The sequence below is a fragment of the Rhinoderma darwinii genome, chromosome 2, assembly GCF_050947455.1.
Source record: "Rhinoderma darwinii isolate aRhiDar2 chromosome 2, aRhiDar2.hap1, whole genome shotgun sequence".
Taxonomy (NCBI): Eukaryota; Metazoa; Chordata; class Amphibia; order Anura; family Rhinodermatidae; genus Rhinoderma; species Rhinoderma darwinii.
The window spans coordinates 22,826,110-22,845,779 of record NC_134688.1 but is presented as its reverse complement, the minus strand read 5'-3'; the positions used below and the strand labels follow the sequence as shown (position 1 = coordinate 22,845,779).

Below are 19,670 nucleotides of genomic sequence, written 5' to 3'. Positions count from 1 at the left end.
GTGCTGCCTATAGACTTGCCCCATAACCGTGGGGCCGAATACAGCTATGACAGAGTCTTCACATAAAATTAAATAAATTGGCAATGAATATGAATCTTTGAGTCGTCGTTTGAAATAAAATTTCCCAAAATTTTATTTGAGGTAATATCTGTCTCTGGGAAAGTTGGGTGACAGCCAATATGGCCGCCATTACTTCCGCCGGGGTTATCTTCCAGCTATCACAGTGATATATCCGCCGCTCACATGTTGCCGCATAACCAGACTAGATTTGTCACTAAGGAGTCTGGAAAAGCTGAGTGACAAGCCATGTGGGAACCGTAAAGCGGCCATATTGATGTCACCCAGCTTTTCGGTAAAGAGATATAACTATGACTATTGGGAATATTGATTTAGCTCAGACAATGTCTGGATCTCTATTTCCACAACAGACGCATTAAAACGATAATCCAGACCCGAAAAATGAGGACAGGAATCCAGACAGACTGTCACACCTGTTGAATATTATTTTAACATGGAGGAAGCAGGGGGTGCTCTTTAAAGAAAACACAGGGAGAGCCGCTTTGCTTGCAGCTGTTGCGGTTCTGAATTCGTGGACATCAATCTTTCGGCAGCGAGTGTAGTGTTGTAGCGAGCAAATACGTAGTCTAATCCCGGAGATCTGGATTTTTTTGCTGCCTTTTACTTTACTATATAACGTTTCTTTGAATGTTCACTCGGAATCTCACTTTAAAGAATTGCTTAAATAACAATTACATAAAGTAAATTTCTGTCTTTGAAGACCATTTTTATTCTTAATAGGTCCAAAAATTCTGTGCTGATTAATTACCTAATATATCTTTATTGCGGTTGGAGCTGCACTTTTCCGATACAGAGCACCAAAATACCCTGACAGAGGTAAATGATAACATTTTGACTACCTGCAGCCACCACTAGAGGGAGCTCACTGCATACTGTTAATACATTGACCTTACAGTATGCAGTAAGCTTCTAAGCTCCCCCTAGTGGTGGTTGCAGGCAGTCAAAACTTTATCATTTACCTCTTTGGGATGAATGTAACAATAATATGATAAGAAAATATAATTCTCTTCCGCATCCTCTTTCTTTTCAGTGTTTTTTTGTTTTCTATGTGTCTCTGAAAAAGCTGGGTGACAACCAGTATGGCTGCCATGATAGTCCCGGCAAGATGTGTCACCGAGCTTTCCCACAAACAGATATAACTGTTCTCGGGCTGGTTATCTTGGACCTCCAACTAGTCCTGTCTTGGAGATCTCCTTGCAGAAAGACATGTGTAATAATAGCAGCACATATGGATCTTATAGAAGGAGACGTTCGCAGAAGAATACACCTGTGACATCTGGGAAATATATCACGTTGCGGGGGTTAACTGAGGACCACCGATCTGGACTGTTGCCAGCAAAACTTGTAAGGGCGGACCCCAGTGTCTTCCTTTCCAATCACATCATTGTGGTGTAAAACTGTCCATAGACATGTATAGGGGAATCGCATAAATAGCAATTCCCTAACAAATTCTCATTATCAGAATCACTTCAATAATTAAATACAATAATAAAAAAAATCATATTGCCCATCAATGCCCTGGGTATCTGACCTAAAAAAAATGGCGACAATTTATGGCGCCATTTTCTCTGTCTATAGAGCTGCAGACAGGCCGTCATAAAACAGACACGAGAGAAGCAGTAGGGGGTTAATTACCCACGCTACCTCCCTACATTATTATCGTATAGCTCCCACTTGTATAGAGAGAGATTCCAATACTATATACACATATATATATATATATATATATATATATATATATATATATATATATATATATATAAAAGGGGATTTTTATGTAAACAACTGTCTAGAATATAAGTCTAGGTTCATCAAAGGTGAACATCCACTATCACCAGGCTTGTTGATCCCGGTCAATGTTCATGGTGTCATTGAACTATTTGTAGAGCCACAAGCGCAAATCTGACTGTGATTTACACACTGACGTCCCATCTAATTCACCACTTGTTCAATGAAAATCGTCCAACTCCCCGTGAATATAAAAATCATCAAGACTTCCAGCAATTAGTGCTCACAATGGCAGTGGTCGTTTTAAGTAGATATATGTATCCGATCCCTTTAAAGGGTTAAAGAAGATCGGTCACCTTTGCTGACATTAGTAAATACTTGTATTCCCCATTACAAAACAATTCTAGAACGTATTCTTTTATAATTCTGCATTGTGCCGTTCCTCTGTTATTCCTCCTAGAATTTATGAATAGGTGGACAACTGGGTGTCACCATTTCCCTTTTCAAAGGGGCGTGTCCCTACACAGTCTCACCCTGTCAGCCCTGATTGGACAGTGTCAGTCTGTGTAGGGACACGCCCCCTAACTGGTAATACCCAGTTATAAATTTATTCATAAATTTCTAGGAGTAATAACAGAGGAACAGCACAACATAGAGTTCTAAGAAAATATGTTTTTTTTAAGGCCTGTCAAAAAAAAAACGATTGCGTGAATAGCGCCATTTTAATGCAGCCATGTGACGTAGGTAAAATGTCAACAGAGGTGAAATATAGAGCCCAGGATCTCGACCGCAGCTGTAACTGCTGGGAGTTGCAGTGCGACAATTACTACAACACCGCAAGGCCCCTACATTTACGCTGAACATGTAATGACTGACGTAGAAAATTCGCTGTCTATGCGCTGGTGGTGGGAGCGCAGTGCCATATAGAAGTGTAGAATGTCGCTGACGGCTTCCACCTGGCAGATATACATGCAAGTCACAAACCGGGAGGAATGAGCACAAACATCCTTCCAATTAAACAAGTCCCAATGGAGACATCTAATAGCTTGTTCTCGCTGCGTAATATAATCCTAGTATTATTTTAACGATGCGATCTGCCGAACGGAAACATAGACTTTATTAAAGGGATATACACGGAAATAAATGTTTTCGTATTCTAATATTGAGAGCCCGGCATAAAACGGTGTAAAAGACGACTAAGAGGGTGTTTCCCCATTCAACCAATCAGATTCCAGCTAACATTTTAAAACAGAAGGTTAGAAAATGAAAGCAATCATTCGATAGGTTGCCGTGGGCAACACCTGTTTTCCTCTGCAGGAATCTGTGTATATGACCTCCATGATTGTTGTTATGGCGATTTAAAGGCTTTTGTGAGGAAAAGATCAAATTTGGAGCAATGCCATAAAACAAAGATATAATACCGATCAGTCCATTTAGTTTGGTATACAAAATGGCTGCCTCCTGAGGCGTCTTAGTGATGTAACTGCGAGGGAATTCGTATAACCTGCAAAATGGCTGCTTTTCTGAGAATAAAGTCTTTATACCCCACATTCAATAGAAAATGAGGGTCATTTATTGCTTAAATTTAGGCCCTGTTCACATCACGCTATGGCCCTTTGACATGTTCGCCGGGAAAAGCTCCCGAGATATACCTCCGAGGGAAAAAGGCCTCGTCCACATCACATTTTTTACTTCCGTCGGAGGAATACGTCGGAGGACTGCACACATTTACTTCTGAGGGAAGGCTGCGACGAATCCCACTGTATAGGCATAAAGCGTGATGCGTTGTCCATAGGCTTTCATTGTAAAAAATATATACCGCTTGGTATACATTTTTTTACTGTATACCGTTGTATGGAGTAGCGCAGTCTTTTTTCCTGTATACCAGAGTATATTCCGGGCCCGTCAGAGGCCAGAGGGACATTCGGGACCTCGGTTGGGTTAAGGAAGGCCTATGGATATGCTTGGCATGTACACCAAGAACTTTTCACAATTGAACATCAATATGATGTGAACAGGGCCTAAGGCCTCATGTACACGACAGAGATGTGCGAAGACACATGGAGTCCATGCGACTCTCTACTGCCGAGCCATAGGCACTCCGTGTGGCGCCATATGGTGCCCCGTATGGTGCCATACTGAAGGTTTATCCTCCCCTTGAAGCAATGGCAGGTACAATCTGTTGTATACATACACCATTTCTTACCACATATAACCGGTGTGATCGGAATATACATATTTCTAAGTATCGCAACTGCCTAACCGCACATCTAATAAAAAAGAGAATTATAATAATAATCGAAAGATTTAATGAGAGAAAAATGGCACAAAAACTTATCAAATTTAACAAATATTTCATAAGTCCAATGTTATAAATAGGAAAAAGATCAACTTAGGTGTGGGCACCATATGATATAGTATACGGCAGGGGTGTAGCTATAGGGGGCGGTGCAGAGGTAGACGTCACAGCCCGGCCCTGGTGCTTGATCGGGGCCAATGTCCCCTCCGCCACATAAGAAGACACCAATATTATAAGTGGTGAATGGTAAGTCGGGGGGGGGGGGGGGGCTGTTACAAATTTTAAATTGGGGCCCAATTACGCCTCAGCATACAGACAGGAATGGCCCGTGACATATTGCAATATGCTAATATACAGGTCTTCATGTTGTGCCAGCCAGTATTTCCTTACGGCTGCCCACGGAGATCGAGACATCTGCACTCATCTTCAATATAATGAGATACTTGCTATGGAGATTAGGTCAATGAGACACAGCCGCCCGGGGAGAGCGGTCCCTAAAACAAGCTAAATGTATAACCTATAATGGCAGCTATACATTACACCAAAGGTATGAAGGCTTCCGGGGGCTCCAGTGGAAAACCCAACAATGGGGGAATGGGGTAAACAGCCCTCCGGGACCACATCACTCGTTATGTTAGGATAGGCTCACACTTTTATGGGACTGATAAAAAAATAATTCCCTGTTTTCACAAATGTACAGTAAGGATATGTTCACACGGCTTATTTTCGGGCTGTAAACGGCCGAAAGACGGACAAAAAATCAAGAGCAGAAGACCTCCAAACACCTGCCCATTGATTTCAATGGAACAAACGGCGTTCTGTTCCGATGAGACGTTTTTTTTACGCGGCCGTTTTGAAAAATGGTTGCATAAAAAAACGCTCTCAAAAAAGAAGTGCATGTCACTTCTTGAGCCGTTTTTGGAGCCGTTTTTTATTGACTCCATAGAAAAACAGCTCCAAAAACGGCCGTAAAGAACGCTGCGAAAAATGCGAGTTGCTAAAAAAAAAACGTCTGAAAACAGCTCTGAATTTTCAGATGTTTTTTATTACGCGTGTGAACATACCCTAACTATCCTATCATGGAGTCCTGGTATCACAACCAATAAAGTGACATATGTGACCCCCAATCATTTAAAGTTATTAAAAAATAGGGGCACAGTATGTATATTCAGTCATTACCAATTAGTGAGGCTTGAGCAAAATAAAAATAATAAAAAATAAAAATATATAAATATATACATATACTGAATGATGTAGCAGAGCTGAGTTTGTTATTTGGCACAACCAATCAGGAAATCATGTTAGCAGAATGTGTTATCATGCTCTCGCCTCTGGAAGATTGTTGGTGTCCATTGAAATGGAGGCAAATTAATTTCAGCGGGCGCTGTGCAAGCAGTCCCGTACCCCCCACAATACTAGCTGTTAATGGTTAATCCCAGCGGCGGAACACCCTCTTACCAGACCTACTTTAGGCGACCCAAAGCGTGAAAAGAGCTTGACCGAGAATTACTATACATGCAAAAATGATGTACATCCAATTAGGTAAATTACAAATTGAGCTCTGCTACATCTATGTATATACACACATACATAGGTATTTTATATATATTTGCAATTGTGTAAATATATTATTTTTCTAGATAGATAGATATTAGATAGATAGATAGATAGATAGATAGATAGATAGATAGATAGATAGATAGATAGATAGATAGATAGATAGATAGATAGATAGATAGATATGAGATAGATAGATAGATAGATAGATAGATAGATAGATAGATAGATAGATAGATAGATAGATAGATAGATAGATAGATAGATAGATAGATAGATATGAGATAGATAGATAGATAGATAGATAGATAGATAGATAGATAGATAGATAGATAGATAGATAGATAGATAGATAGATAGATAGATAGATAGATAGATAGATAGATAGATATGAGATAGATAGATAGATAGATAGATAGATAAATTATTTATTAGAGATAAATTAGATATAAACTGTACAGTATACACAACACAGAGCGCACATATATACACGTTGTATGGACTAATTTCCATAATCTATTAGGTGCATTCTGATAATAAACAACATCATCCTCTAATTAACTCTACTTAAAATTAAATCAATAAAAAAAAAATTAAATAAAGATAACTATACACACTATATACTATACAGTACACAACATACACAGTCTATACATTGCCTTATGTCCCATAAGCATCCTAAGGAAAGCCAACCCTTACTATCTCCACTAACTCCATAATAATAATAATAATAATTAAAATAATAATAATTAAAATGAATAATGATTAGAATAAAAATAATAATTAGAATAATAATAACAAACACATGATAAAATTTACAATAAAAAAATAAATTAAAAAAAGCAATAATTAAATAATGTCAAGAAAATGTAGAAAAAATGTGAATAGAATAAAAAATGAGTAAGTAACTATTCCAAACCTCCCATCAACAAGTGCAGAGTTGCCTCTTAGATTTGCATGGCTGGTAACAATGTATACAGCTCCCCGGTATATAAACCCATGCTATATACAGTATGTAATATATACAGTACCCCCCACCCCATACAATCCAGAGCAGCATGGCACACAGAGGACGCAGGATTCTTCTTACCTCTCACATGAGCGCAGCTTCACGAACAGTCCACAATCCCGCACTTGTCTTATCTGGACCTCAAAAACATCCCAGAATAAGAAGTGCCACCTGCCCGCTCCATTCTCCACCACTACCCAAGGAGATAGATGCTACCAAGGTAACCAGGAGAAATCCCAGCCGGCACACTTTACTATATTAGGTCAACCCTATAGTAAAAGGATTCCAAAAATCAAGTCTATCCAGTGGGCAGAAGGGTTCCCTGCGGAAGACTCAACTTGCCCTAGGAAATCAGCAGTTTCAAAAAGTTGCCATCACCTTCCCCAATGTGGTAATGAAGAAAAAAATGTGACTTGGAGATGGGGGAAGAAAATGCTGGAGAGGGGGGGGGGGGGGATGGGAGGAGGAGGAGGGTAGTGCTGTGATGTGACATACATATGGAATGAGCTCTGGAACAATGCTGTCAAAACAGCCAGGCCCGGCTCCGCTCCTAGGCAGCTGCTTTCTGGACTGTGGCTTATAGAGACGGGTTAGGGGGTAGAGCCCGGGATTAAGCCTTGTGAGAACTCCAGCATCTTCGCCTGGTGCACTAAGGGTGTGTTCACACGCAGCAGATTTGTTGCAGAAATTTGAAAAAACATTCCATACATAGGGCTGTTTCTGCAAACCCCATACAGATGAATGAGACACTCGCAGCATTTTCTGCACTTAATCTTCCGCGTATGGGTTTACTCTCAGGCCCCATGCACAAGACCGTAAATTGGATCCGTAATTGCGGTCAAAATACTGATCCATTCATTTCTATGGCGTATATTTACGGGAAGGCGTCCTGGCTGTAGAAATTGACCGCAAAAAATAGGACATGTCCTGTTTTTTTAATTTACAGACCGTGCTCCTTTTATAGTGGGAGCGCGGCCCGCAAATGCAAGTGACTGTCCGCGGCCATCCGTGAGACTACCGTAGAACTACAACCGCTAGCAAGTCCATGCCCTTCACCAGTAGTCTTTTGCTGGCAGAGCATGCTGGCACTTGTTGTCCTACAGCAGCTGGTTTTCTAGGTACGACGTTGTCCATGATACACACAATTGTCACAGCTCTCACAATAAAATCCTCAGTTCAAAACAATTAAATAGTTTACAATAATTTTGCGGCAGTAAAAATGGCGCACTGGATTGATGGAAAGGTTACGAAATGTCTATGGCTGTCACTAAATACTGCAAGAAATGGCGGTCAGACGATGTAATAGCAAAATATCTGTACACGTACAATGAAATTCCTTTAATCCGGCATTTGATAATCCGGAAGGTTTGATAATCCAGCAAGGGACTGCAAAATAACTCTGAGCCTAGAGAAATAAGGCCTCATGCGCACGACCGTGTTGGTTTTTGCGGTCCGCAATGTGCATCCGTGTGTCATCCGGACACACAGATCCACAACAATTCACCGGTATTGATGAATCCGGATGTGTGGCCCCTGCACCAATCTGTGTAAATCACGGTCGTGTGCGTGGGGCCATAATGGGTCCACAATTTATCCGCAAAAATGTGGATAAATTGCGGCTGCAAAAAAACGGTTGTGTGCATGAGGCCTAACTATGAAGTTCCTCTGATAAAAAAATCAGATATCGCCAGTATTGTGGTGTTAAAATGTCGTAAATTATGGCACACGCCATAGTTGCATTATAATCTGCGACTTTTTGCAGTTTTATGTCTCGACACCGCTACTTTAAAGCTCGTAGCCGGCATCGTTTTCTCTTTCTGGCAAACAGATCGCCAGAGACGCGCATAATTTATTAAGAGGTGTACGCCCCTTAATAAATTAGGCGCATTTTACTCCAGCGCTCTTGGGATTTAGACTGGCGTATGGAATCCCTCATTGCGTTAGGGACTGATGTAAATAGCGACAATTTTGCCTAAGTGCCAGTGCCTAATTTATAGCACACAGCTGATCTATGGCGCCAATGACCCAGAATTCCCATAGGGATACGTTTGCCCAGACTAGTCGATCGTTTTCTATGTATGTATGAACTTTGGGCTACTCCTGGTACCCCGGCTCTTGAGGTCAGAGAATGCTGGCACCTGTAGTTCTATAACTGCTGGAGGGTCCTGGTTGCTGGGGACTGGCACAGTCCTGGGGTAATTTTGTGGACTAGCACAGTCCTGGGGTAAGGATAACATGGGGAATGAGAACATGACAATTATCTATGTAGTGTTGTATTATCTGGGGACACTTGGATAATGTCATATATAAATCATCCTGAAGGGAGCTCTCAGGGGCTCGTACACATGGCTACTCCAGACCAGGTTGGTTTGCTTTGATTTGCGTCTGACCTACGGAGTTTCAATATACGGGTCAATAGACTCCGGGAGGAGAGCACTAAAAGTATTCCAAACCTACTGAAGATCATGGAGCTCTGTGCGGCCACTTCTAACAAACGTTCATGCTCAAGTAGCTTAAAGGGGTTGTCCAGTTTATAAAACCCATTTCCATATACCCTATTAGAAAACTCTGAGTTAATAGAGGGGGACCCCCCGTTCAGGATCCTCATCTCTTGGCAGAGTGGAGGGCGGTTAGAAAGAGCGTCTATCGCTCTGGAGGACTTGTCCTGTCCTGTATTACACAGACAACATATTGATATGAATAGACCTTGTGTAATACTTCATTTCTCCCGTGGTGGTGCTGCAGGGAAATTGAACACTTACTGCCAGGTTTAGCCATAGATTACTACTGAACGGCAGGGTGACACTTTATTATCTACTTAGGCGGGATTCACACGACCGGGTCCCGCCCGAGCCCGAGTATCGGCCGGTAAAATCGGCCATTTTTCCTGCCCGGTTTGCATTATTTTTGCATCCGTTCCGGGCCGGGCAGATCTGGACAGTGACATCAGTGGCAACTGCTGAAGGGGAATCCGCTTCAGGAGTTTCCCCTGATGTCACTGCCCAGATATGGACAGAGACATCAAGCGCTCTGTCCAGGAGCGGAATCCCCGAACACACGGGGATTCCGCTCCTTCAGGGAGCTAAAATGGAGCTAGCACATAGCAGAACGGGGAGATACCTCCCTGCTCTGCTATAGTGGCGTCGCTACAGCAGTAGCAGCCGCAGCAGCAGCTGCTAGCGGCGCCATGGAAGGTGTCGCCGGGCCAGGGCGCTTTTAAAACAAGCAGCCATTTGCGCTTGTTTTGTGGGTACAGAAGTCACAATTTATGGCGCACATCATATTTGCACAATATTTTGCGACTTTTCTTTCCTCTTGCCACTTTTGAGGAATTGTTGTGAAAAGTGGGCGGAGCCACCAAGCTTCCTGTAAAGGATCTGCCAGGCACAGCTTCTGTGTCAATGCCCATAGGTAATCAGTCTGCACCTGCTTCTATGTCTGTGAGACTGACTCCATCTTCCACCACTCAGGATGGCAGGCTTAGGAGTGGGAGAGCCTATCACAGCCTGGCCAGACGGAGCTAGCTCCCGCCCTCTGTCTATTTATACCTGCCTTTCCTGTTCCTCCTTGCTTGTGATTCTTCTCGTTTGGTTTCCTGGCCCTGCTGCAGCTTCTGAACTATTTGACCCTGCTTCATATGACCCTGGCTTACTGACTACTCTTCTGCTCTGCGTTTGGTACCTCGTACACTCCTGGTTTGACTCGGCTTGTTCACTACTCTCCTGCTCTGTGTTTGGTACCTCGTACACTCCTGGTTTGACTCGTCTTGTTCACTACTCTCCTGCTCTGCGTTTGGTACCTCGTACACTCCTGGTTTGACTCGGCTCGTTCACCACTCTTGTTGCTCACGGTGTTGCCGTGGGCAACTGCCCCTTTTCCCTTGCTTCTGTGTACCCTTGTCTGTTTGTCTGTCGTGCACTTACTGAGTGTAGGGACTGTCGCCCAGTTGTACCCCGTCGCCTAGGGTGGGTCGTTGCAAGTAGGCAGGGACTGAGTGGCGGGTAGATTAGGACTCACTTGTCTGTTTCCCTACCCCCATAATTACACTTGCAAAATATTTATTATTTTTTTAAGACAAATATTTGCGTGACTTGCAGCTCAAATCTAAACCTGCTCATAGTAGGAGTCAATTTTATTTTCTGTCTTGAAGGGGTTCGCCAACTTCTGACAACTGATGACCTATCCACCGGATAGGTCATCAGTATGTCATCGGTGCTGGTCTGACACCCAGACCCCACACCTATAAGCCGCTCCGGTGGCCTGCAGGCACCGGATGTTGTAGCACATAATTCTGTGGACGGAGCCCGGAAGCAGTTGGCTCCGTACATAGCATAGTGGCCATGATGCAGAACTGCAGGTCCGCTCCTATTCACTCGAATATAGTACTGCAGCTCGGCCGCTATATCGTGGCCGGAGCTAACTGCTTCCGGCTTGTACGTCTGGTGCACAAAGGCACCGGACCAGCTGATCTGTGCGGGGCCCAGGTGCTGGCCCCCCGCAGATCATGTACTGATGACCTATCCGGTGGATAGGTCATCAGTTGTCAGAAGCTGGAAAACCCCTTTAAGAACTGCCTGAGATGCGCCAAATTTAATGAGGCATACACCTCCTAATAAATTTGGCGCATTTTACTCCTGATGAAATTAAGTTTAAGGCTGGCGTGTGAAATGCTAGTCTTAATAAATTCCCCCCGTTGCGTTTCAATGTTTCTATTTGATGTCCCTGAATTTGAACATTCTTAAGAGCATCCAGAGTCTGAAAACCTGTACAGACCAAATACTTCACAGTTGAGGGTTTGCTCCAATTGTATCCAGTCTAAACAATCCTTTGTGAGCTAAATACCTCATCAGTACCAACCTGTCTTCTGTCCTGACAGTTTGCTACAGTGTATCAGTGCAGGAAAAATATGTATCAGTCTGGAGTACCGACTGTTTAGCTCACACAGGATCGTCAATACTGGATGCAACTGTAGCAAACTCTCAACTGTGAGAAGTCAGGATAAAAATGAGTGGTCTTCAAATGTCAGACGGTGATAATACTTAAGATGATACTTATCTTAAGGTGTGAGCAAATGTTGTCGCCAGTGTTACCCTAAGGGGGAGGAGCATGATATCACATGTTACAGATGTAGCCATCTTTATCTTGACTTTTAACGCATTAAATAACAAGAAACTTCAACTTGACTTTTTCAATGACTTTTCAGTGACTTTTGTTGTGTGATATCACGCTGCAGCAAGTTATCAGTCAAGATAAAGATGGCTACATCAGTACACACCGTTTCATGCACCTGCGATTTGAGATCACAAGAAATTGAATTCTTCGATGAATCCTTGCACTCCAGGTCTTAATTTGGTCTTGCATTGCAGCAGTCACTATACACATACGTCCTTGTGTACTGTAGGGAGACGCATTTTTCACATTCCTACCGAGATAATAGATGCTGGAGCTGCCGTTCCTCCAAGTTTATGTGCAACGTGCTGTGTTGATACAGGGAACACATGTCTTGAAACAACAGTCGCCCAAATGTGACCAACAGCTGAAATTTTTTACAAGCCCAATGGTAAATATGAGAAGCCGACGCCGGACAGGAGACCTCACTACTGATCCAGAAGACTGAACCATTGAGCAGCTGGAAGACATGGTTATATAGTGGATAAGGTTGAAAACAGGCACAGGTCCATTAAGTCTAACCTATTATCCGACCTTGTTGATCCAGAGAAAGGCAAAAACCTTTGAGGTTGATGTCAACTGTCTCATATTAGGGGGAAATTAATTCCCGATTCCAAATATAGCAATCAAAATAAATCCCTGGATCATCGTCCCATCTCCAGAATCTAGTACTCATAACCTGTAATATTATTGTAAAGGATCTGCCAGACACAGCTTCTGTGTCGACGCCCGTGGTTAATCAGTCTTCACCTGCTCCTAGGTCTGATAGAGTGACTCGATCTGCTACCACTCAGGCTGGTAGGCTGAGGAGTGGGAGAACCTATCACAGCCCGGCCAGACGGTTCTAGCTCCCGCCCTCGGTCTATTTATACCTTCATTTCCTGCTTGTCTTTACCTGTGATTCTTTCCTGTTTCCTGGCTCTGCTGCTCCTGCTATTACTATTGACCTCTGCTTCATTTTGACCCTGGCTTTACTGACTACGCTCCTGCTCTGGGTTTGGTTCCTCATACACTCCTGGTTTGACTCGGCTCGTTCACTACTCTTGTTGCTCACGGTGTTGCCGTGGGCAACTGCCCCATTTCCCTTAGCTACTGTGTACCCTTGTCCGTTTGTCTGTCGTACACATATTGAGCGTAGGGACCGTCGCCCAGTTGTACACGGTCGCCTAGGACGGGCCGTGCAAGTAGGCAGGGACTGAGTGGCGGGTAGATTAGGGCTCACCTGTCTGTCTCCCTACCCCATCATTACAATTATATCTTAAGAAATGCGTCCAGGCCCTCCTTGACCTTGCTCAATAATAAACCATCACAACATCCTGTGGAAAAGAGTTCCATGGTCTCACTGCTCTTACAGTAAAGAATCTGCATCTATGATTCTGGTGAAACCCTCTTTCGTCTAGACGTAGAAGATGCCCCCTTGTCCTTGTTACAGGCCTAGGTGTAAAACGATCATGAGAAAGATCTCTGTAGTGTCCAGTTATATATTTGTACATTGTAATTAGATCACCCCTAAGCCGACCTTTCTCCAAACTCAATAAACTCAAGTTTGATAACCTTTCTTGGTACTGCAATCCGCCCATTCCCCAAATTATCTTGGTTGCTCTTCTCTGCACCCGTTCTAGTTCAGCCATGTCCTTCTTATACCAGGGGTTTAAAATTGTACACAATATTCCATATGTGGTCTGACTAGTGATTTGTATAGAGGCAAAAGTATGTTCTGGTCATGAGCATCTGTGCCTCTTTTGATGCACCCCATGATTTTATTGGCCTTGGCAGCAGCTGCCTGGCACTAGTTGCTAAAGTCAAGTTTACTGTCCATCAATATCCCTAAGTCTTTTTCAGTGCCAAATTTCACCCAGTGTTTTATTATTTAATATATACATACAAATATACATGGCATGGTGGCACATAGATTGTCATTACTACATTGTAGTTCTAAAGGGTAGACTAGTGCTCTACAACCAATGGCTCTCCAGTTGTTGTGAAACTACAGCACCCAGCATATGCTGACAGTAAAAGTTCTGGTTCTGGCCCAAAGTGCTACAATGTGGTTATGACAACTAATGTGCCAGCATGCCAGGTAGCTGTCCATCATGTTCAGCGTATTATGACCACATTCAGACATACTGCCCAGAATTCATGTTTCACAAATTTCAGCTCCCATAAATGTTATCACTCAGCTTTTCCAGTCTAGTTACGCAGCACTAAGGAAACGGGGCTTGTATCTCTGAGTAACTGAGCAAATTTCCTATCCAGGATCCAGGGATAACTGGGTGACAACTCCATTAAGAACTGTAATGCTGGTTATACTGGTTGTCAACTGACTACTGACCCAGACATAGCTGCAGAAAATGATAATTCCTAGAGTGGAGTCCAGTCAACCCTAACTATACAGAAATGCTGGGAGCAGGAGATGTAACATTGCATAATTAAGGAGATTTTCCATTCAGGCATTTGTGAAAGCTAAAGGGCAAATCCTGCTGAAGCTGCATCTTTGTCATGGTTGTCACTCAGCTTTTCCAGTCTAGTCATGCAGCACTATGAAAACATGGAAAGTATCTATGCATACCTGAGCAAATTTCGTGATCATGTTTTTGTAGATAACATGTCAACTTTGCTGTGTAGACTGGGACAGAGTCCGCAGAGGGTGGGGGAATTTATGACAGTTCTAATATACTTGTGGAGGAATTTATAAAGCAGGATAGTAACACTATACACAGAGATAAGGCTCTATATGCAGCTCCTCTGTCACTCCCCGATCTCTGGGGGATGGGCTGTACTCCATCACTTCCTGGAGACTGCATTAGTATATGGACACTTCTCTGTCCATTCATTACAACTGTCATAAATCACACACCCCCTTCTACACTTTCTGTACAGAGAATACAGGAAAAACATATGGTCGCCCCAAGGTAATTTAAAAAAAATAAAAGATAACAAAACTTTTTTTTCAAGATATCTTCTTTTAGCATTGGGTATTTTATAATGGGATCCCCAATCAATATACTATCTTCAGTGGCTTCATTCCTACAACTATACATTACCAGTCCGCTCTCCGGGGAACAGGGTTTTCCCATCTACCAAACCAATCTCACCGGCCTGGCATCATTAAACAAAATATATTGGCTTTTAAATAAATCAGCGGCATTTCTTTGGGGGCTCATGCAATCACGGCGCAGCCAGGGAATTATTACCTGTTATCCAGATCCCAGTTTGTAAAGGAAAAGCCAGTCACAATCATTGTTCCTCACGCTCATTGCTTTCTAATCAAATAACGTATTGCCATAGATTTACCCGTACCCAATTTATCAAGGTCTTTAATATACACAGGGTGACCACAATAAGCAGCAAGGACAATCAATATGCAGTGCCGCTGGCCAGGGATTAATGGCTGTGACTCCCAAATCAATAATTCACAGCACACGGAACAAGCGCACGGGTCGGCAGCACAATGTATGGTTTGTTTATTGGCCATTAGTATCTCAGGTCAGATCTATTCCACTGTATATTTTACAATTTTAAGGGTATTTCCCCTATAAAATAATAAAAAAAAGTAATTGAATCAGCTTCCTCTTTGTTAAAAAGTCTCTGTTGTATCTGTATCTTGGAAAACTGTGTGACAAACAATACGGCCATCATTATAGTATAGCTCCCTAGCAAATTGTTAGAGAGACTTGTGGATGCTCTATGACGAGCTATTAGAGAGCCAGGGGCCCATATACTGTTCTTGCATGGGGCCCCTCTGCTGTCCATGTCTGCCCCTGCTATACATAGTCAGCAAATGTAAAATCTTACTGTGTTCACTTAGTTTTAATTTGTAAAGTGAAAAAAATATTTCTTGCTATAGGTAAACCATCAACAAGCTGCTATTGACAGATCTACAAAATGTGCAGAATGGTGTACTGCTATAAATAAGCTATAAGTCTGACACCTTTTATTAACATTGGCTGTATAGTCATCAAATGTAAAACCTTGTTGTTTTTAATACATTTTTCAGCTCATTTTTAGCTTGTGCCGTGTAGAGAAAGCATGTCGCTATCTGGAAACCATTAACAAGCTGCTATTCACAGATCTACAATTCTTATTATGTATTTTGAGTGCACAATGGTGTACTACTGTAAAAATGCTATGCTTCTGAAATCACCTTTGATGAACATTTGCTATAGAGTTAGCAAATCTTGTAGTTTTCACTTATTTTTCAGTACATTCTTAGTCTGTGTGGTGTAGAAAACCATCAACAAACTGCTGTTGACAGATCTACATTTCTTATTATGTGTACTGAGTACTTTAGGTATAAAATGGTTTTCTGCTGAAAATGGGTAATCGGTCTAATTAGCTTGTTAACGCTTTAATCACCTTTTCAGCTTTTCTCATTAATACATGAATTCCTATTGTAAGTATTAGGTACTTATTTGTTAAGTAAACTATTAAGATGCTCATGTGGTATTGAGAATCGGGTAATTATGTGATAATAAGATGAATGTAACGGGCATTTACACAGGCTATAGGTACAAAAAAACAAAAGCCATAAAAAGAAGCATGAGCAGCAGCGAGCCTGCTTGCTGATGGTTTCTAGATTTATATCTGCTGATGGTAGAGCCAATGAAAATGAAAATTGGAGCATCCCTTTAAGACTATGATACATCCAGTGACTATTCTGCAACAAAATGAATGTCTTATATATACATTAAGAGGTTATATATACTTTAAGAATGTGATAGCAGCCTTCTCCTTGGGATATCCTACGAATTACCTTTGACCCCTCTCTGCTTTAATGGTTGTCATTCATGGTAAATATTTTAATTGCCAGAGTAGATAGAGGTGAATCAGGTGCAGAAATGTTCCAGAATAACAGTCAAATTCTCCAGCGCAATTTATAATCCTCATAAATCAGTCCGCGGCTAATTCCATGCAGAATAGAGAGCTTTAATAATGTAAAATATGTTGATTTATAGAGGGATCATATGACAGAAGTGACATACAGACCAGTAAATCACACGCATGTGCCACTTCTTACCATATGAATCCGTTTAAATGCTCCTTTCCCTTTAAAATCAGATAATAGGACAGGGCAATATACAAGGCAACACTATAGGCCACAAAAGGGGCAGGGTTAATTCATATTTACATACAAAAGGCGTTCCTGATTTAGGGGGCGTTTCTAAGTGCAGTAAATGTAGGGCTTAAAATGTGCCACGATTTGGAATTCAAATGTTAAGAGTCATGGTACCGCAACTACAACCCTCACCGTGCTCACTGATCCTAGTGATTCACCTCTGAGAATCTGCCAACAAAGTATAAAACTCATTTCTCACTAACTCCTGATCTCATAACTCGCCCTGTATTAAATGAAGCCTGAAGAGAAAAAAGGGGGATGTAAAAATGTCTGACACCGAGCGCAACTTTATTACCTGGGCTCAACGGATTACAGATGTAATATAAACCGAAATGAAACATGGACGTGAATTGTCAGTAAAGTGACACTCAAGAATTACCACCGAGAAATATATAGGATCTATGGAATAATAGAGGTGAAAATCAAGAAAACACAAACAGTACTAATATGTATATCTATCTATCTATCTATCTATCTATCTATCTATCTATCTATCTATCTATCTATCTATCTATCTCATATCTATCTATCTATCTATCTATCTATCTATCTATCTATCTATCTATCTATCTATCTATCTATCTATCTATCTATCTATCTATCTATCACATATCTATCTATCTATCTATCTATCTATCTATCTATCTATCTATCTATCTATCTATCTATCTATCTATCTATCTATCTATCTATCTATCTATCTATCTATCTATCTATCTATCTATCTATCTCAGCCCTGTATCAGGTTTTGATGACTTTATAGCCATCAAGGATGTGTTCTCGTTTGCACGTAAATTGATTTATAAAAAATATTTTGCTATCCTAATAACTTGTTTACAGCGCAGGAGGAATTGGAAGCGGCCCGAGCATTAGAATCCCTACTTCAGGAACATGAGGTGAGAACTGGTAAATTTCCAGAGTCTATCCGTCCCAAATCTGCCACATTTCCACACTTGTCATTGAATCCATCGGTGGAAATGTTTGTTAGCATGGTGGTTGATGAACTACGCAGATTGCCACACAAACATGGTTACGATAATCTTTCAGGTGCACAGCGGAAGGCTTTACGTGGACTAAAGAAGATGAAGGGAGTGGTCTTCAAACTTGCGGACAAGGGTGGAAATGTGGTGGTTTGGCCAGTTGAGATGTATGAATTTGAAGCATACAGACAACTGTGTGATGCTAACTGCTATAGACGTTTGGCATCCAATCCCACTGATGTCTTCAAGAGTCAGCTAGACAAGCTGCTCTTGAAGGCATTTGAAAACAATATAATCACTAAAAAAGTTATGGACGACCTTGTGGTTAAACACCCTATTGTTCCTACATTATATCTTTTACCAAAGATACATAACGATCAGAGGAGACCACCTGGCCGTTCAATAGTGTCAGGTTGTGGGAGTCTCTATGAATCCATCTGTTGATTTTTGGATTACTATCTACGCCCTTGTGTGGAGAATCTCCAATCAAATATCAAGGACTCCATTGATGTTTTGAAACATTTGGTTAGGGTGACAATGGAACAGGATATGTATTTGATATCCTTCGGCGTTGAATCCCTATATACGTGTATCGACCATGAATTGGGGCTACGTGCCATTACATATTTTTTACGCCTGCATAATCAGGATCAGGAATTGGTTCAACTCCTTATTGTCCTTATGCATTTTGTTCTTGAGCACAATTATTTTGTATTCAGGGACAAACATTATTTACAGCTTTGTGGGACTGCCATGGGTGCTACTTGTGCCCCATCCTACACAAACTTGTTCCTAGGCTTTTGGGAACAAGAGTATGTACGGGAAGTAATGGATATAGTGTTTGGATGTTTTTTCACTTGGATGCGTTTCATCAATGACATCCTTTTTATTTGGCAGGGCACAAAAGAAGAATTGGATAGTTTTATAACTAATTTGAACAGTAACCAACAAAACATTAAATTGACATGTGTGATCAGTCAAGAAATTATGGAATTTATGGATATTAAAATTGCAGTGCAGATCAGAGCACAAGTAGGTTGAGTACTACCATTTTCCGGAAAAAAACATCGGTCAATGCTATCTTACATGCATCATCTTTTTATCCCTCACATACTATACGTGCCTTCCCAACAAGTCAATTCCTGAGGGCAAGACGGGTATGTGAGTCTAATTCTAATGATGAGGCCTATCCTCTGCGGAACCGTTTTTTACAACGCGGGTATCGCAAATGTGATATTGAAAAGGGATACCAAAGAGCATGTAATAGTCTGCTAATCCAACAAAAATGGAAAAGCCAGGACAATATGGTAAGACTCATAACAACATATAATACACAGTGGGCAAAAATGAGAGCAATTGTGACTCGCTTCTGGCTAATCCTGTTGACAGATCCAGATCTCAAGAGACATTTACTCTTGAGACCCCAATTGACGGCTAAAAGAAGTAAAACTTTGAGAGACCATTTAGTTCGGAGCCACTATAGTGCTCCTCACTCTAACACCTAATGATATGGCTCTAAGGGACCGGATTGGGGATCATTTCCTTGTGGCCACCGTTCCATCTGCAATACAAAATGCTCCAGAATCGTGCACTTTATCAACTGCAGCACTACCGGGATTGTTTATATGGCCACATGTCCCTGTGGTCTTTCATATATAGGGATGACCACGAGGGAAATGAGAATCAGAATTCAGGAACATGTGAGAGATATAAAAAAAAAGACTGGTACAATTG

At 41.7% G+C, this 19,670-nt stretch overlaps 1 protein-coding gene across 6 annotated transcripts in view; it reads right to left on the bottom strand.

Annotated features, from left to right (window-relative positions):
- FAT3 (FAT atypical cadherin 3) overlaps positions 1 to 19,670 on the bottom strand; it is a 542,685-nt gene that overhangs the window by 377,246 nt on the left and 145,769 nt on the right. The window contains exon 1 of one of the 6 annotated variants that reach the window (XM_075851462.1): positions 6,753 to 6,822. The exons of the other annotated variants lie outside the window; for them this stretch is intronic. The gene's annotated coding sequence lies outside the window, so the exon portion shown is untranslated. Of the gene's footprint in view, positions 1 to 6,752; positions 6,823 to 19,670 lie in introns of those variants that run through there. 6 annotated transcript variants of the gene reach the window in all.